Source organism: Lactuca serriola, chromosome 5 (genome assembly GCF_051521515.1).
Source record: "Lactuca serriola cultivar US96UC23 chromosome 5, Lser_US96UC23_V15, whole genome shotgun sequence".
NCBI classification, from domain to species: Eukaryota; Viridiplantae; Streptophyta; class Magnoliopsida; order Asterales; family Asteraceae; genus Lactuca; species Lactuca serriola.
In genome coordinates this window covers 285,504,001-285,525,904 of record NC_136412.1, presented here as the reverse complement: position 1 = coordinate 285,525,904, position 21,904 = coordinate 285,504,001, and positions in this window count along the sequence as shown.

Here is a 21,904-nt window from a genome sequence, read left to right as displayed (position 1 = left end):
ATGACTCATCAAGGAATCAAAATGGCCCATCTTGCACCATGATGGCACAACAAGCATCAAGAGTGGCGCAAGAACTTCTAGTTTGGAGCAACATCATCACCTTGGCGCAACAATAACATGCATGGCGTAACAAGGCCATGCTTGGCGCAACAACATACTCCATGGCTCAACAAGGCTTCTTCATGGTGCAAGAAGGACTCTCCATGGCGCAAGAGGGATATGTTTGGTACAAGGAGTGCTCTTGGTGCAACAACATCCTTCTTGGCCCAACCCTTCAACAGATAGTGCAACAAGGTCTCCTTGTTGCTCTATATCACTCCCAAGTGCTCCAAACCTCTTCCAGGTGCTCCGAACCCCCTTTTGTATGATCCGTTCCTTTGGCACTTAATCCATTCATTTGTCAGATGATCTATTCTTTTCTCAGATGATCCGTTCCTTTGTCACATGCTCCATGAACCCAAAGTGCTCCATTAAGTTCCAAGTGCTCCAAATGTTTCATGAACATGATCCAAATGCTCCAAATGCTCGGGTCACATTTAATAACCACTTGTTAGGGATTGCTACTAGCCCAACCATAATGGAGTTCCATTTTCTAAAACCAATCGGTGATAAAAAGGATTACCCATTTCCTAGCATATAGTTTCTCTATTAATCGATGTGGGATTAGGTTTGTATCCCAACATAATAGATTTTTTTTAAAACGTCTACAAGAACGTTTTAACAACTACCTAAGACCAACATGTTGACCAAAAGTTAACCTAGTCAAAAGTTAACGGTCAATAGTCAAAGTCAACCTTATAGACCACCACGTTGTGGCAAGACATTGGCCACGCCGTGGTTTAGCTCGAATAGAAACACAATGGATTTACTCACCGCGCCATGGTCCACACTTTGGTCAATCTGGTAGATCCAATTTATTGTTAAGTTCTTAATCCGTTTCCATGGAACATCCATCTTCCTTCTATAGAAGGAAGATGGCGGTTAGAAGTTGGTTGCACAAAAAATGACGCCAAAAGGGGTAGTTACAATGGTTGTTACAAGACATAACCAACTATTAAATCATCACTGCTAGGGACTCTACCACTTGGACCCCGCAAGAGGCATTGCCCCGAACTCTCATATTCACGAGTTTATATTTATCACTCCGAGTGTGCACCCCACATCTCTAGTATCAGACAATAAACCAAGCTTGGTTTGTCTCGATAGTGTGGCAACCCAAATTTACTACCGTTACAAATTCCGTCTTCACTAACGGAATTCGTCATTATATATTATTTTCTGTAATAATTGGAGTCGTCAGTAAGCAAATATCTAGATAGTTATATATGTCATGATATTATTATAAGTAATTATAACTCGTAAATGTTAACCCTGTTTAACTAAATAGAGTTGCATTACTTTTCAACCACTTCACCCGGGTAAAAAGTTTTAACCCCGTTAAACTTTAGCATCGGGTAGCCGTGTATCGGGTGCAATACCCGAGGCATATGAAATGAGTGTAAACAAAAATTTAAACACTCTTTTACCACACATTCACTCTCTCTCACTACTTTCTCTTTCTAGACCCGAACCCGACTCCAAAACCGCGAATTCCGGCTTCCAAACGTAAGGATTTATTCCCTATCTTATTCTAAGCATACTTCATTGTAATTAGAGGCCAAAAATCATAGAAAATAAGGATCAAAAGGGAGTTTATGGCCTAAGAAGCCCCTTAGGTCGTAAACATCTAAAAACTTGCCAAAAGCCTCATTTTTCCTTCCTTTAAGTTTATGTACTAATTAAGGGATATACCTAGGGGAGTTGGGACATTAAAACACAAGAGTTTGAAGCCTAAAAAGGAGTTTACGGCCCAAGCTTATGCTTAGGCCGTAAACACCCAAAAACCCTTGTTAAAAGTCCCAAAAACTCATCTAGGGCGTGTAGTAATTTAGTCTTGACACTAGGAAATGTTTAAGTGAATTAAACAACACCATTTGAGGACAAAAAGAGGAGTTTACGGCCAAGTCTAATCTTGGGCCGTAAACACCCAAATTTTATGTCAAACAAGTCCCAAAAACTTATCTAGGGCATGTAAGGAAATTAGCTAAGACCCTAGGAAGTGTGTTGTACCATTAAACATCTCATTTTGAAGCCAAAAGAAGAGTTTACAGCCAAGGCTATACTTGGGCCGTAAACTCCCCAATTTTTATGCCAAAATGTCCCAAAACTCCATCTAAGGCCTTCTAGAATTTATCTAAGATGAAGGGAAGTGTGTTGTACCATTTAAACATCCATTTTGAGGGATTAAATGGAGTTTATGGCCCAAGCACAAGTCTTGGCCGTAAACTCCCCAAAATGTCACAAAATGAGGTTTTAAACCCTCCATATTAGTACAAGACACTTGCTTGTAAATTAGGGAAGTGAAATAAGGCCTTAAACTTGCATTTTGGAGGACCACATGAGTTTACGGCCAAGCCTAGGGGGCTTACGGCCGTAAACTCCCAAGGAGTGGCCTTTGGGCCATAAACTCCAAGGGAGTGAGCTCATGGACCCTCCCGTAAATCTTTCTTGGCCTTATACCACTCCCGGGAACCCCTTCTAGGCCCTAAAACCCCGAAACGATGCTAGAATGCCCAAATACTATAATGAAAAGCATAAGATGATTAACTTCTTGTAAAATACATATTTCATATGACATTAGGGTCCTAAAAAGGTGCTCAAGTTGTTATTTGGTACCAAACGCTCAACCGACACTTTTACCCGATTTACCCGATTCACCCGATTTACGCGATTTCAGGTGAGTTCATACCCCTTTAATGAACCTTTAAAATGTTTTATATGTTTTATGGGGGGGGATACAAGTCAATTATACACGTTTATGGAAATTCATACAAGTCATTTATTCATGTTACGGAAATTAATCACATGTGATTCACTATCCGTAGTTCAAATCACATGTGATTTACCACTATGCTTTATAAAAAGGATTTTCGTTTTCAAAACCATTTCGGATAAAAGTTCAATTTTTCTAAATATTCCCTTTTGACAAGATTTTTATTAAATAAATTCCTTATAAAATGTAACCACACCAATATATTTATATAAATAAGGCTTGAAGGACTTAGGACCGATAGCTCGCCTTAATTCCTGTTCTTGTTTGCTTGTGGGCTTAGGGTAGTTGGTATCCGTCCGACTGTTGTTGATTTCTTACTTATATATCATATATATTGGTGTTGGATACGAGTATTTTCAATTTCATTAAATGTTTAAACCACTAGATTGACAAGAATCAGACGCACTAAGTTAACTATAATAGGTATAGTTAAGGCCACTATTACTCGCTATAGCTACTACTCTACACACTATAATACACTCTATAATGATACTATATACTAATACGAGAACATACTAAGAGTATACAAAAGACTACTACGCTATAGTACAAGAGAAAACGCTAATCAAGAGATAACACACTAACCCACTACGAGATACTCTATTCGCTACACACTACGCCCAGAGTCTTCTGGCAGGAAGACGACGCTATATGTATAGATCTATATGGGGCAGACGCTATTACATCCCGACTGATAACTTCAGTCCGAGCCGTACAGGCCCAGGGATGCCGTTACTTCACTACACTGTGCATGACCGGGAAGGTCATGGGGACCTCTATTACTCACACTATCGGTAACATACAAGAAATACACTATAACCACACTAAAATACTAGACAACAGTTAAAGTTAATATCCTGAAGTAAATAGGTATCTAATACTAAAGAAAGTCTGCACCACTATTATGGACTTCAGGCATAACCTACTATATTGCATTACTTATGGAAAACCCACTATTATACTGTTACAATGAATGTTTTCTTCAATGATGAAAATTACATGTCTCTTAAAGGTTTTCACTTACAAAGTATTTCTGGAAAATATAGGATTTTCTAGGTTTTTCTACTACTTATGAATGTAAATTACAACTTTTCATACTATCGGTTCTAATGCTTTTTATACAAAAACTCACACTAAACTCTTATGAACTCACCAGCTTTATGCTGATATTCGTTTTCAAAATAACTTGTATCCTCAGGTCAAAGATAGACAGGTATAGGTGCAGCATTTTGGAGAAGGTGGAGCATACAAGATCCATCTCTTATTTTTGATTTACTTTTGGTGATTGTTAAACATTACAAAACACACTTGTAATTAAATTCACTATGTAATGCAATGGTTGTATGTTTCTTGTTTTTACTATTATGCAATTGTGATGATACTGTACATGACGTCCTCCACCCCGAAACGTATTCTGCCATTATCGGTTTTGGGGTGTGACAGATTGGTATCAGAGCATTGTTTATAGTGAATCAAGTATATCAACCTATAAAAGATATACAAACTATAAACACTTCGGGACTAAAACACTCTGACCAAGAATATATACTGTTAAGTATCTAAAAGATCTAACTAAGTATATATATATATATATATATATACACACACACACACATACATCACTATGGAACACAGAAGTCAGTATCATCCTAGAACAAAACGAAAGTATTAAGATTGTTGGGCAACACAATTGGGTTTAGAGACATATAGTCACATTCGGGGTGATGTAGCCTGATCAACTACGTTTTCCTGAGAGTGACTAGCATGTGCCTAAGTTTGGTTGTGATTTTGCAACAAGTCTAAAACTTACCAACACTACCACACTAACGTTACCATAAGAATACTATAGAGGTATTCTGTATCTCTAAAACATACGTATGTGATAACTAAAAGGGGTCGTTACTAGTAGGACAATAGTTGCTAAGTGGATGCTCCACGGTTACATGTGACTAGGGCGTTATAGACTCAGAATATGAAGCCTTTGCTTCATTCCCTGTTCTTGTTTGATTGGGGGTCTGAAGTTAGGGTTGCTTATTCGAAGGACTATCTTGCTTCGGTTACATGTAATCTGTATGCACTACGCAGGTATTGGGTCGACTAATAACGATTCATCCTATAAGTATTTTAGAATAGTACGTCTATTAACCTCTCCTTTCCCCTTTCTCACGTAGATAGCATGGCTGGCTTCCACCATCCCGGTGATCCGTACTTTCCGAACCAGGGCAATGGAGGATGGCTCGAAGAGGAGTCAGACGATGATCATCCGATACCTTTGGATGATCATCATGATGAAGGCTTCTCGGATAGCTCGAGCTCCGAACCAGAAGTTAACAACCAACCTCCTGAAGCCCCGAACCCTAACCCCCGTCCGACATTTCAGGGTCCCACTCCTATGTGGGCCATATCCTTGCATCGATGGAGCGAGGAACAGGGGCAGCCCTTGCCTTACAATGGAGACCGAAGCTTCTACAACCTAAGCGAAGGAGGATCAACTGATCGGGTTCTGCCCATCATGATCCGAAGGATTTCCAGGAATGTTGAGCAAAGTCAAGCTGCTATTGGTCGAGTTGTAGAAGTGGATGCCAACTCGAATCTCAACACTGTTCGCATCCGCCAACTCGAAGAAGCCATGGACAGGACAAGGAGGACCAACGAGGCTCTGCAGCATCAGCTGGCTGCATCCCGAGCCGAAGTCAGGGAACTCCGAGCACGCCAAAGGACTCATGACCGACACCTTCAAGAAGTTATGTGTCAACTAGCGGATCTAAGGATTCGCCCAACAAGTAACCGTCGCCAGTAGAAGACGTCTAGCTACCTCACTCTTTTGCTTAAAGGACTAGCCTTTTTATCTCTATGTTCCGTAGATCTCTTGTCTGTAAACATTCCTAGTTTAAAAGTACTCTAGTTGAACCTCTAAACTGCCAACATCTTCCCTATGGTTTGATGTAAGACCTACTGTTAGGTCAATTTTCATGAACTTGTGTTGCATCATTAATACCAATATATTGGCAGTTGATTTCTCTATTTCTATGACTCTCATACTGATCTTGGATTATGTTGATTTAATCCATGAAACACTCTATTCATATTCGCAATAGACTCTTGCTATTGCTATCATTTCTATGGTTTTCCAGTGAAGTATGCCTCCTCGAAAGCGTCCAAACCGAGAAAGACCAGCAACTCAACCCCCTCCTCCACTACCTCCTCCTCCGCAGTTCGATCTGGTGTTGTTCCAAACGGCTGTGACTGCGGCTGTAACAGCAGCCATGGCCCAAATGAACTCGGGTGATGCGAGCGGTGGGAATTCTAGATTTGGTGAAGTCCACCAACGAGTGCAGGGATGCACTTATAAGGACTTCATGAATTGTAAACCTACTTTCTTCGATGGTACCGGAGGAATTCTGGCATTGTCCCAATGGTTCGAAAGAACCGAAGCTGTATTTGAGATGTGCTCTTGCCCCGAAGAGAGCAAAATCAAGTTCGCTACTGCTACCCTCACTAACAGGGCCTTGTCATGGTGGAACGGCCATGTCAACGCACTCTCCTTGGTCACAGCCAATGCCATGGGCTGGGACACTCTAAAAGATCTCATGAGAGGAGAGTACTGCCCTAGGGGCGAAGTTCAGAAGCTTGAGGAAGAACTCTGGAACCTCAAGATGAAAGGGACTGACATAACGGCTTACACTGCCAGGTTTTGCGACTTGGCGGCTATGTGTCCCAATATGATCCCGTCCGAAAGCAAGAAGATTGAACGGTACATCTGGGGTTTAGTGCCCCGTATCGAGGAAATGTTCTGGCCTCACGCCCCACCACTTTTGACAGTGCCAAGGAATTAGCCCAGAGTCTGATTAACCATGAAGTCTCCTCCACTCCAGCAACAACAACCACAACAACCACCGCACCACCCAAATCATCTGACAGAAAAAGGAAACGATGGGATAAGAAGAAAGGCAAGAAAACTCAAACCACCTCCAAGGACCAACAGATCGTGGCGGTCCATGCTTCTACCACTCCAACTGCTCCAGCCCCGCCAAAAGCTTACAGTGGAAACTTGCCCAAGTGTCCCAAGTGCCCTTTCCACCACAACGGCCCCTGCCGTGAATTGCAGTGTACCAACTGCGGCCGAAAGGGCCATACTGTCCGATTTTGCAAGGCCCCTCCCAAACCTATCACACAGATTCCTGGTGCGGGAGTGACCCCTACTTGTTATGGTCGCGGCGAAGCGGGTCATTTCAAGAGGAACTGTCCGAAGGCTGCAAATGCTGGGGGAACTGGAAGGTTACTCGCTATCGGTCACAATGAAGCGGTAGCGGATCCCACAGTAGTCACGGGTACGTTTCTTCTCAACAACTCTTATGCCTGTGTCTTATTCGATAGTGGTGCAGAAATAAGCTTCATAAATCAAAACTTTAAACAATTACTCAAACAAACCCCTCAACCACTAAAAAAAACATTCGTCGTAGAAATGGCTAACGGGAAGACAGAAAGCTCTAACGAAATCTACATAGGTTGTACCCTCACGTTAGACGATCACCTATTTTCAATCGATCTCGTACCAGTCTCAATCAAAAATTTCGATGTCATTATTGGTATGGACTGGTTGAGTCTTCATCGCGCCGATATCCTATGCTCCGACAAAGCCATTCGCCTGAATCTTCCAAATCACGAAACCCTATTGATCTATGGAGATCAACCGGGTACGAGCCTTCGTATCATCTCCAGTATTCAGGCTCAGAAATATTTGCGTAAAGAATATCGTGCCTTTCTTGCTCACGTTGTCGACACTAACCAGAAATCGAAAGATCCAAAAGACATTCCCGTTGTCTGCGAATTCCCCGATGTCTTCCCAGAAGACCTTCCAGGTCTACCTCCCAAACGTCAGTTTGAGTTCAGAATCGACCTAGTCCCAGGAGCTACTCCCGTAGCTAAGTCGCCCTATCGTTTAGCGCCTGCCGAAATGCAAGAACTATCCGGTCAGCTCAACGAACTACTCAGCAAGGGTTTTATAAGACTGAGTTTCTCACCTTGGGGAGCTCCGGTCTTGTTCGTGAAAAAGAAGGACGGATCGTTTCGGATGTGCATCGATTATAGGGAACTCAATAAACTCACGGTCAAAAATCGCTACCCTCTCCCTCGTATCGATGATCTATTCGACCAACTGCAAGGAGCAAGTTACTTCTCCAAGATTGATCTTAGATCCGGGTATCATCAGTTACGGGTGCTTGAGGAAGATGTTCCGAAGACAACTTTCCGAACCCGCTACGGGCATTTTGAGTTCGTAGTGATGCCCTTTGGACTGACTAACGCCCCCGCAGTATTCATGGACTTGATGAATAGGGTGTGTCGTCCATATCTAGATCAGTTCGTCATCGTCTTTATTGATGATATACTCGTCTACTCTCGGAGTGAGGAAGAGCACGGAGATCATTTACGACGAGTCCTGGAAACGCTGCGATCTGAGAAGTTGTATGCGAAGTTCTCTAAGTGCGAGTTTTGGATATGAAGAGTTGAATTCTTAGGGCACGTGGTCAGTGAAGACGGAATCCACGTGGACCCCTCCAAAATTAAAGCTATTGAGAACTGGTCAACACCGAAGACGCCTACGGAAATTCGTCAATTTCTAGGCCTCGCTGGCTACTACCGCAGATTCATCCAAAATTTCTCTCGGATTGCGAAGCCTCTCACTATGCTAACACAGAAGGGTGTATCATTCGACTGGGAAGAGAAACAGGAGAAGGCATTTCAGACGCTGAAGCGAGCCCTATGCACCGCACCAGTATTATCCCTTCCCGAAGGGACAGAAGATTTCGTTGTATACTGTGATGCATCCAATAAGGGGCTCGGTTGTGTCTTGATGCAACGAGGTAAGGTTATCGCCTATGCCTCGAGGCAACTAAAGACCCATGAAGTAAACTACACTACTCACGACCTCGAGTTAGGAGCGGTCGTCTTCGCACTAAAAATCTGGAGACACTATTTGTATGGGACGAAGAGTGTAGTGTACACTGATCATAAAAGCCTCCAACATATACTGAACCAAAAAGAACTCAACACGAGGCAACGTCGATGGGTCGAGCTACTTAACGATTACGACTGTGAAATTAGATATCACCCGGGGAAAGCCAACGTAGTGGTAGACGCCTTGAGTAGGAAGGAGTATTCTGGTCGAAGGACCAAGTCATTGACGATGACCATACATTCACATCTATCCACGCAGATCAAAGAGGCTCAGTCGGAAGCCTTAAAGCCTGGAAACGTGACGGGAGAATCCCTGCGCGGAATGGATAAAAATTTGGAGGTTAAGGGTGATGGAGCCTACTACTTCATGGACCGAATCTGGACTCCATGCCATGGAGGTTTCAGAGACTTAGTCATGGGGGGAAGCACACAACACTCGCTACTCCGTCCACCCGGGTTCAGATAAGATGTATCTGGATCTCAAAAAGCTATACTGGTGGCCGAACATGAAAGCAGAGATCGCTACCTTTGTGAGTAAGTGCCTTACTTGCGCAAAGGTCAAAGTTGAATATCAAAAGCCATCAGGACTCCTCCAACAACCTGAAATACCGGAATGGAAGTGGGAGCGGATCACAATGGACTTTATAACTAAACTGCCAAAGACTGCGGGTGGATTGGATACCATTTGGGTCATCGTTGACAGGTTGACCAAGTCCGCACACTTCCTGCCCATCAAGGAGACGGACAAGATGGAGAAGCTCACGAGAACATACATAAAAGAAATAGTGCGACTGCATGGCATTCCTATATCTATTATCTCAGACAGAGATAGTAGATTCACCTCTAGATTTTGGTAATCATTGCAAAAGGCACTAGGGACGAGGCTGGACATGAGTACAGCCTACCATCCGCAGACTGACGGACAAAGTGAGAGGACGATACAAACCTTAGAAGATATGTTGCGAGCTTGTGTGATCGACTTCGGGAAATCGGGGGAAACACACTTGCCTCTTGTGGAGTTTTCCTACAACAATAGTTATCATACGAGCATCAAGGCAGCTCCATTCGAAGCCCTCTACGGCCGGAAGTGCAGATCCCCTTTGTGCTGGGCTGAGGTGGGTGACACGCAGTTAGCTAAAGGACGAGTTCCTGACAGCGCCCTCACTGGTCCGGAGATCATCCGAGAGACGACCGAGAAGATAGTACAGATACGTGAACGACTAAAAGCCGCTAGGGATCGGCAGAAAAGCTACGCCGACAAACGAAGAAAACCCTTGGAATTCCAGGTGGGAGACCGAGTCCTTTTGAAGGTCTCGCCCTGGAAAGGCACGATACGCTTCGGAAAGCGTGGAAAGTTAAACCCAAGGTACATAGGTACTTTTGAGATTCTCGCCAGAATCGGCCCTGTAGCTTACAAACTCAACTTACCCCACGAACTAAGCAACATACACCCTACCTTCCACGTCTCAAACTTGAAGAAATGCTTGTCCGACGAGACTCTCGTGATCCCTCTCGACGAAATCGAAGTCAATGAGAGCCTCAACTTCGTAGAAAAGCCTATGGAGATTATGGATCGGGAAGTAAAACGGACGAAACAAAGCCGCATCCCAATTGTGAAAGTTCGGTGGAACGCCAAGCGGGGACCGGAATTCACTTGGGAGCGCGAGGATCAAATGAAACTCAAATATCCTCATCTCTTTGCTTAGTAGTATTGTAATAACTTATCTGTTTGAATTCTAAATTTCGGGACAAAATTCCCCTAACGGGGGGATGATGTGGCAACCCAAATTTACTACCGTTACAAATTCCGTCTTCACTAACGGAATTCGTCATTATATATTATTTTCTGTAATAATTGGAGTCGTCAGTAAGCAAATATCTAGATAGTTATATATGTCATGATATTATTATAAGTAATTATAACTCGTAAATGTTAACCCTGTTTAACTAAATAGAGTTGTATTACTTTTCAACCACTTCACCCGGGTAAAAAGTTTTAACCCCGTTAAACTTTAGCATCGGGTAGCTGTGTATCGGGTGTAATACCCGAGGCATATGAAATGAGTGTAAACAACATTTGAACACTCTTTTACCACACATTCACTCTCTCTCACTACTTTCTCTTTCTAGACCCGAACCCGACTCCAAAACCGCGAATTCCGGCTTCCAAACGTAAGGATTTATTCCCTATCTTATTCTAAGCATACTTCATTGTAATTAGAGGCCAAAAATCATAGAAAATAAGGATCAAAAGGGATTTTACGGCCTAAGAAGCCCCTTAGGCCGTAAACATCTAAAAACTTTCCAAAAGCCTCATTTTTCCTTCCTTTAAGTTTATGTACTAATTAAGGGATATACTGATGGGTTTTGGGCATAAGACATCCTATGTGCTCATACAAACCCTAAAGCTTGGATCTAGGTTTCTCTATTGTACATACTTTGAATCCAAGACTTTGAACCCTAACACTAGCATATGGAAATCAGAATTCACATGTAAATAGGTTTAAGAACATACCTTGATTGTTATATAGCAATAACAATCCAATTCCTCCTTGAATTGACCTTGGAAAGCAAAGAGTCACAAGTGTCACTCCTCTAATGGCTTACAAACACCATAAGCAAGTGGAGAAGGTATAAGGAGAGAGGAGGGAGGTTAGAATTCGTATTTGGGACCTCTTGGGAAGGGATACACGAATTCATGACCTTGGGGTTGTTTATATAGGTGTAGAGATAGGGTTTCAGTCATTATCCTTATCTAGTTGATTATCCATTAAGCAACCAATAAGATAATCCTTGAATCCTTATCATACTCGAATTCTAAAGCTTTCCAACCTTAAATTCGTCCACCATATATATAAGATAATCCTTACCTTATTTTGTAACTATCACATAATTACAAATCAGCCCCTCTAGTTTAATTAATTACATTTGATCACAAAACTAATTCTTAATTAATTATTGACCAATATTAATTAAACAAATATGATTTCTCCTTTAATATATTATTCTTATATTAATAAATCATATTATCCTCTCTCTCTTTATTCATTTCTCCAATCAAGTTGCTTTGGTGAAGGCAACCCAAAAGGACCATGCACCATCGGGTCAAGTACATACCAAAATAGTTATGGACTTAGACACTAATCCAACAGTCTCCCACTTGGATAAGTCTAACAACTATTCTGCGTATGACTTCGGATCCCGATCTGCAATCGTAGCTTTCCAAAGCCGCTGTCAACTCTGATCATATCAAATATGCGTGTCCTTAGATAAGGGATCATATATTCCTCCATTCTAGATATCATATGAGATATGATTTCTAATCATTCTCTTTGTACTACTTCTCGATTTCTGATTTATGGCGACAGACTAATTGAACAAATCAAATTAGCCCTAGCCCGGCCGAGCATTTACGTTTGTCATCACTAAACCATCGAGGGGCCCAAAGATATCGCTTTTATCCTACTTTGGATAAAAGGAACGGATAAACTTTGATACAATGCTTGCTTGTACTCACGCACCGAATCACACACAACAATATGTTTTATAACACCAAGTTATTGGTGCGTTTACATATTATCAATGTGCAACCGATTCGCAAGATACAACTCACACATCTCGGTTTCAAGAATATAAGATGTTATCGTCTCACCAATCACTCGTAATACAATCCATGGAGTGATCAAAGTGAGCGTGGGTTTAATCCAATGCTCAAATCATATTCGTAAGCACTCATGAACGTTGCAGCAAACATTTGCTTATGTCTAATACTTTTCTAGACATTCCACACACCAATTCACGACAGTCTTCATTCATATCTACTTCCAACATATGAACAACCGTGGCCCGTTCGAATAATTCGATTATTCTTAATAAACTCAATTATTCTGGAAGTCAAAACATGCAAATGTGAAACACAAGAATAATACTAATCCCATATGGCCTCAAACCTTTGAGTATAAATAAAACACCTTTTATTTATCACCATATTGATTACTCATTATTTGTCGTTTCGGGTAATCAACTTCTTACTTGAATTCCAACACTTGTCTCATGCTCCTAGCATGTACACAATGTTTACCTATGGTTCTTACTTTGTGAAATAGATCACATTGAACACATTTCCAATCATTCTCATTTCACAACTCCAAATCCTTTTCATAAGTGAAAGAATATCAAATATTTGCCACTTATAGAATATGCTAGATTCTAATCATTTTATGCAATGATCCTTTCGTAATGTCACTGCACTAAAGTCACAAAGACTATTGCCAATGATATTACAAAGTCCTCTATCGGAGATTGTCACAAGACAATTCCATAGACGTGATGTCTCTCACTCAAAGTACTTTCTTTAAACATCCTTTTGCATAGAAGTTTCTAATCTAGTCATAGATTTCTCAATATGCAATTCCCAATATGGATACACTTCCATATGTTTCATACGACAACTCATTCTTTAATAGAATCTTATCTATTCATAATGATGTCGATATGGTCCATCCAATATGGAAACATTTCTATATTTTCCAATACTATACTTCCAACTACTCACAAGTGACCAATCCTCGTCGAACTTGGATTGTCCTTTGATAGTTGTTTAATTATTTTAGTCAAAACCAATTCTAGTCCCTTTTCCCTCTAAATGCGCTCGACATTTGGAAAATTTTAGAATGGTTCAACATTAAAGCATTTGCAATCGATCCTATACCCGAAGCGTATGGGACACGACGCATAATGTTTTATTTGCTATGTTCTCAAAATTCGAATTGTGAAAAGGGATGCCGTAATCATAATCGAAATTTTAAGAACACACTATGTACCTTTGACTAAATTTATTAACATTTCTCAACCTAATCCTTTAGATTTGAAATGAAGCATAATATTCTCTCCCTTAATTATAGCAAAACAACCTTTCAACTCTTACAACTTTGCAAAGTATGACCCTTGTTTTCTATAATTAATTTTGCTAACCTTGCAATACTTTCCTTAATAATCATACAATCATAACATTTATGCTCCCACTATCATGATGATTATTATAAAACATAACACTTATGCTCCCACTAGCTTCGACATGTATTCATAAACATCTTAACTTTCAGAAAAACAATACTTATTGAATTTCTTAAGTTCATGTTTCTAATGCTTAGTGCTTTGATAATCCTTTATCAATGCTTCTTGAACTTATACACATTTGCCTTCGATAGTTCATATGTGTGTCTAAACAATTAAGACTAATTGCCAAACCTCACAATTCAAATTATGGAAAGGGATGCCGTAACCATAATTGAATTCGAGAATGCAATTTTACAATCACTATCTTCTTAAAATCTTTCTTAGTGAAAACATTTCCTCACAATCATTTTCATGAAGGAGGAAATCTTATGACACTTAGATTTTAAACAGTGTAAATGTTCCTATCCATGTGAATTTGTCAAAACCAACGTTTACGACAAATTCAAACTCATATGGATCGAACTTTCTTAATCTTGATTTCTTGCCTCATGGTAGCACAGCTGCCCACCACGTCTTCCAAGTAGTTAAGCAGCTCACCCTTTCCTATCAATGTACCTTTCATTGATTAAGGTGCTTTGCCTTTTATGCGTTCAAAATGAGAACTCATAGAACTCACATGCATAATTAACTCGATTGGATTGGCACAGAATCAAAATAATGTCAACACGATAGGTTGTGAACCTCAACTCGTGTGCTAGTGATGATCGATAAGGTTTATTTGATTTGTTCTTGAAACCTTTCAAGACCATTAAGACTCCCACTGACTCCTTGACATATAAGATTCTCTTGTCATTAACCATTTCTTGACAAACAAATATTCAAGAGTTAGTGTAGTTTTTATCAAAACACTTCATAAATTGGTACTAGTTGGTCTTTGTCTTATTCAAGACATCACAACTTCCCACATTTGATGAATGTTATAAACCTTTAATACTTTTCACTCATTGTCACAATCTTAACTTTAAGACTTGTTATTGGAACGAAGTATGATTGACTTATTGATTTAACCATTTCTTCAATTCTTGATTCCTCTTCTTAGACATACAATTGTACTAAGACTTACTTAGAGGATCAATTGAGGTATGGTTCTTAATCATTAAGACCTATCATAAAGCATAAAATGTACTCTCCCATCTTCTTAGAATGGAGAAACTTTTATCTTTTTGCCTACTTGATTCTTCTTATTCGTTCTGCTATTGATCTAAACCCTTTAATCAATTCCGAATTACACTTAATCTTGTAAGTATAATCATATTTACTAAGCCTTTTTAGTAAATCATGACGAATATCTTTGTTATTCTTATGGTGAACTTGATTAACACACAACTTTGTGTACTTGATCTCCTAGTCCTTCACTTGTCACTTTGTCAATGAATTAATCTAATTTCCAAATACGAAATTTCTCATTCATCGTGCATCCACGTTGCATGATTCCAAGTTTTTGTCCAATTGAAACTTTGGGCGATGAGAAACTCTCCCTATTTGGTAAATTCTTGACATTTCCATAACATAACTAAGAATCATATCCATTCGTTGTAGAAATATTCGAACATCAATTTTCATAACGATTTCATTGTAAGGAAATAAACAAATAAATAAGTCAAACAAAATTTATTTTATTTATAAAAGCAGCGGAAATATTTGTCCTTACAATGCAAAATCCATTGAAAACTATGTACAAAAGAAAATTTCTAACAACTCTATCATAACTTTCTAAGCTCAAAATCTAATCTTCAAGTCCATGCGATCGAGATCCATCTCTTGTGATTAGATTCATCTTGCTCTCTTATCAAGCTTCCTTTCTTTTCACCGACCCTACAAAACACTTAAATGTAATCTTATTACATCATGTATTAAGAATCAATGAATAGGAACTTAATGGAGTTAGATAGTGGATTTTTACCTAAAGCGCAGTCATACCTTTGACTCTCCCATCTCTTAGATCTCTTAGGTAATTAGGGCAACTTCGTCTCCAATGCCCCTTCTCTTGGCAATAAAAGCAAATTGACTCTTTTGGAATAACACATGGAACTACTTCAGACATCGCCTTTCTCTTATGATCAAACTTTTCGATCATTTCATGTCTTTCATTGCCATTGTCTATATCCATAGAGGTCTTGAAGGCAGATTCACCAATCAACTTTGCTTTTCTATTGCGCCAAACCATTGCTGATTCGGCAACAATAAGCATATAGGTGAGATCTATAAGGGTCACGTTGTGGTTCGTCATATAGTACTCTCTTACGAACTCACTATATGAGTTGGGAAGTGACTGAAGAACCCAATCAACAACCATCTCTTCACTAACAACGGAGCCCATCATTCTTAGTCTATCAATGCGCGACTTCATCCCTAGGACGTGTGCACACACCGACTTTCCTTCTTTATGTTTACTTGCCAAAAGGGCTTGAGTGATATTGAACCTTTCAATTTTACAATCTTGTGGGTTAGGAAGAATAATTGGAGGAGGAGGAGGAAGTGAAGCATGATTTCTTGATCCTCGATCGAATCGTGGAATATCATCTTCATGTGGAATGCTTGTTCCACGGGATTTGGGAATACCATAGTTGTCGAACTTTGACATCTACAAAACGGGAGAAAACGAATTCAAGTTAGTTGATTGATTGAGTCCTTGGTAAATCACCCAAATGAAATTCCAAGGCTAGGACCCAACACAATATTCTACAACTCAGGATGCCGTAACCCTAATTGCAGAATATTTGAAGGTAAGTGAATGACGATTCACTAATTTCCACCACGAAAAACGAAAAAAGAATTTAAGTTTTAAATCTATGAAAACTCCTAGATCCTTTGAGATACATTGAACTTTCAATGGCATGTTTAAATCTCGATATGCCCCTCTTGTTTGTGACTGGGATGCCGAGGATCACAAAGCGGGTGTGAATAACCATGCAAACTTACATGGTGCCCTCACATGTTACAGTCACCTATTCGATGTGCCGGTAAACCACACACGCTCCACCGAACTATGACAAGCATTGAGTCACCCTTTGCTACCTTTGCTTAGACCCATTTAGTGTGCCGGTTAACCACACACGCTCCACTAACGTCTTCGCAAGGGCACAAAGTGTAATTTCATGGAATTGCATCAATTCACTTTTGCCTAAGTAACTAAGATTGGGAATTATATGAAAACATTTAGTTACTTTTATACTTCATTATACTTATAATGGAAGGTTTCGTCCTATCCTACCCGTTCGGCTAACGACCCTCCACTGGTCAAGAGTGCGGTGGGTAAGAGTGGATACCCATTCAATCGCCATTTATAGGCAATTTCCTTAAACACCCCTTATAGACCAGCTTCGTGAATGAGGCCTACTAACGGTAAGACTGACTTTTACTCATACATATATATAATGTTAGACTTTTAATGTTATATATAGTATAGGGTGTATTTTACACTTTTAAAATATTAGGTGGTTCAATTTAACAATTATACTTTTAATTCACTTAAATTGTAAACCTAAACTTTTATGGATTTATTAAACCTCCTTTAATCATACACCTTAATTAATTAATAAAACCATAAGGGTGTGATTTGAACTTTTTCAAAACTATACTAGAGTTTTAGAATTTAACATTCCTAATTAAACTTTTAATCAACTTTTAAATTCCAAAACTTGAGGGCAAGTTTTGAAACATTTCAACACATTAGGGTTTAGAATTTAAATATGCATCAAAATTAAACTATTTAATAAAAATTTAAATTCCAAAACTTGAGGGCAAGTTTTTGAAACCTTTTTCAAAACATTAGGGTTTCAACTATTTAAATTTCAAAACAACAAAGCTTTTGGGGTTCAAATTTAAACTATAAAACCTAAAGGGCCATATATGAAACTTTTCACAACAACGAGGATCAAATAACAAATAATTCAAATTAACATTTAATCACATAATTATCCATATTTGATGATTTCTTGCAAAATAATTTATCAATCTTCTTAAAATAATTAATCAATTATCTTATAAGGAAACAATTATCCTATTAATTGATAAATATCCTCAATTAGATTAAAATTATAGTAAAATATATCATATAATCGGATTAATATTAATCTAACATGATAAGGTAATTATCCCAATGCAAAAACAGCAAGAAATCCCGAGATAAGCACTGTCTGACGCACCGACTCGCCGAGTCACCCTCTGGAACTCGCCGAGTAGGGGCAACTCGCCGAGTCCACAGTGGGACTCGCCGAGTCCATCAAGCAGAACACCAAAAATCGAATTTTTTAAACATATCAAGCATCAATACAATAGAAACCAGTCAAGGCTCTGATACCACTGATGGGTTTTGGGCATAAGACATCCTATGTGCTCATACAAACCCTAAAGCTTGGATCTAGGTTTCTCTATTGTACATACTTTGAATCCAAGACTTTGAACCCTAACACTAGCATATGGAAATCAGAATTCACATGTAAATAGGTTTAAGAACATACCTTGATTGTTATATAGCAATAACAATCCAATTCCTCCTTGAATTGACCTTGGAAAGCAAAGAGTCACAAGTGTCACTCCTCTAATGGCTTACAAACACCATAAGCAAGTGGAGAAGGTATAAGGAGAGAGGAGGGAGGTTAGAATTCGTATTTGGGACCTCTTGGGAAGGGATACACGAATTCATGACCTTGGGGTTGTTTATATAGGTGTAGAGATAGGGTTTCAGTCATTATCCTTATCTAGTTGATTATCCATTAAGCAACCAATAAGATAATCCTTGAATCCTTATCATACTCGAATTCTAAAGCTTTCCAACCTTAAATTCGTCCACCATATATATAAGATAATCCTTACCTTATTTTGTAACTATCACATAATTACAAATCAGCCCCTCTAGTTTAATTAATTACATTTGATCACAAAACTAATTCTTAATTAATTATTGACCAATATTAATTAAACAAATATGATTTCTCCTTTAATATATTATTCTTATATTAATAAATCATATTATCCTCTCTCTCTTTATTCATTTCTCCAATCAAGTTGCTTTGGTGAAGGCAACCCAAAAGGACCATGCACCATCGGGTCAAGTACATACCAAAATAGTTATGGACTTAGACACGAATCCAACATATACCTAGGGGAGTTTGGACATTAAAACACAAGAGTTTGAAGCCTAAAAAGGAGTTTACGGCCCAAGCTTATGCTTAGGCCGTAAACACCCAAAAACCCTTGTTAAAAGTCCCAAAAACTCATCTAGGGCGTGTAGTAATTTAGTCTTGACACTAGGAAATGTTTAAGTGCATTAAACAACACCATTTGAGGACAAAAAGAGGAGTTTACGGCCAAGTCTAAGCTTGGGCCGTAAACACCCAAATTTTATGTCAAACAAGTCCCAAAAACTTATCTAGGGCATGTAAGGAAATTAGCTAAGACCCTAGGAAGTGTGTTGTACCATTAAACATCTTATTTTGAAGCCAAAAGCAGAGTTTATGGCCAAGGCTATACTTGGGCCGTAAACTCCCCAATTTTTATGCCAAAATGTCCCAAAACTCCATCTAAGGCCTTCTAGAATTTATCTAAGATGAAGGGAAGTGTGTTGTACCATTTAAACATCCATTTTGAGGGATTAAATGGAGTTTATGGCCCAAGCACAAGTCTTGGCCGTAAACTCCCCAAAATGTCACAAAATGAGGGTTTAAACCCTCCATATTAGTTCAAGACACTTGCTAGTAAATTAGGGAAGTGAAATAAGGCCTTAAACTTGCATTTTGGAGGACCACATGAGTTTACGGCCAAGCCTAGGGGGATCACGGCCGTAAACTCCCAAGGAGTGGCCTTTGGGCCGTAAACTCCAAGGGAGTGAGCTCATGGACCCTCCCGTAAATCTTTCTTGGCCTTATACCACTCCCGGGAACCCCTTCTAGGCCCTAAAACCCCGAAACGATGCTAGAATGCCCAAATACTATAATGAAAAGCATAAGATGATTAACTTCTTGTAAAATACATATTTCATATGACATTAGGGTCCTAAAAAGGTGCTCAAGTCGTTATTTGGTACCAAACGCTCAACCGACACTTTTACCCGATTTACCCGATTCACCCGATTTACGCGATTTCAGGTGAGTTCATACCCCTTTAATGAACCTTTCAAATGTTTTATATGTTTTAGGGGGGGGGATACAAGTCAATTATACACGTTTATGGAAATTCATACAAGTCATTTATTCATGTTACGGAAATTAATCACATGTGATTCACTATCCGTAGTTCAAATCACATGTGATTTACCACTATGCTTTATAAAAAGGATTTTCGTTTTCAAAACCATTTCGGATAAAAGTTCAATTTTTCTAAATATTCCCTTTTGACAAGATTTTTATTAAATAAATTCCTTATAAAATGTAACCACACCAATATATTTATATAAATAAGGCTTGAAGGACTTAGGACCGATAGCTCGCCTTAATTCCTGTTCTTGTTTGATTGTGGGCTTAGGGTAGTTGGTATCCGTCCGACTGTCGTTGATTTCTTACTTATATATCATATATATTGGTGTTGGATACGAGTATTTTCAATTTCATTAAATGTTTAAACCACTAGATTGACAAGAATCATACGTACTAAGTTAACTATAATAGGTATAGTTAAGGCCACTATTACTCGCTATAGCTACTACTCTACACACTATAATACACTCTATAATGATACTATATACTAATACGAGAACATACTAAGAGTATACAAAAGACTACTACGCTATAGTACAAGAGAAAACGCTAATCAAGAGATAACACACTAACCCACTACGAGATACTCTATTCGCTACACACTACGCCCAGAGTCTTCTGGCAGGAAGACGACGCTATATGTATAGATCTATATGGGGCAGACGCTATTACATCCCGACTGATAACTTCAGTCCGAGCCGTACAGGCCCAGGGATGCCGTTACTTCACTACACTGTGCATGACCGGGAAGGTCATGGGGACCTCTATTACTCACACTATCGGTAACATACAAGAAATACACTATAACCACACTAAAATACTAGACAACAGTTAAAGTTAATATCCTGAAGTAAATAGGTATCTAATACTAAAGAAAGTCTGCACCACTATTATGGACTTCAGGCATAACCTACTATATTGCATTACTTATGGAAAACCCACTATTATACTGTTACAATGAATGTTTTCTTCAATGATGAAAATTACATGTCTCTTAAAGGTTTTCACTTACAAAGTATTTCTGGAAAATATAGGATTTTCTAGGTTTTTCTACTACTTATGAATGTAAATTACAACTTTTCATACTATCGGTTCTAATGCTTTTTATACAAAAACTCACACTAAACTCTTATGAACTCACCAGCTTTATGCTGATATTCGTTTTCAAAATAACTTGTATCCTCAGGTCAAAGATAGACAGGTATAGGTGCAGCATTTTGGAGAAGGTGGAGCATACAAGATCCATCTCTTATTTTTGATTTACTTTTGGTGATTGTTAAACATTACAAAACACACTTGTAATTAAATTCACTATGTAATGCAATGGTTGTATGTTTCTTGTTTTTACTATTATGCAATTGTGATGATACTGTACATGACGTCCTCCACCCCGAAACGTATTGCGCCGTTATTGGTTTTGGGGTGTGACAGATAGTAATTATAATTACATTAGATTATATTGATAACACTAAATCACCAACAAATTATGTAATTTTTTTTTTCAAATCTAAGACTTAATGATTTGTATCCAGAACAAATGATTAACTTAAAATCAAGATACGCATAACAGTCATTGGTATATTAGATTTTTAGAATAGTAAAAAAAATATTCCATAAATTGTTTTTCGAATATAAAAGGTCAACCATTTGATGTAGGGATGAGCATAGGCGGGTACCCACCTCATTTGGCGAGAACCGGAACCGGAACCGGAACCGGCGGTTCCTAGAAAGTTAGAACCGGAACCGGAACCGCTCTAGGCAGTTCTTAAATGTTTGGAACTAGTCCCGGAACCGGCGGTTCCGGTTCCGAGAGCGGACAACCCGGTTACATTAATTTTGTTAACTTTTGTCGATAAAA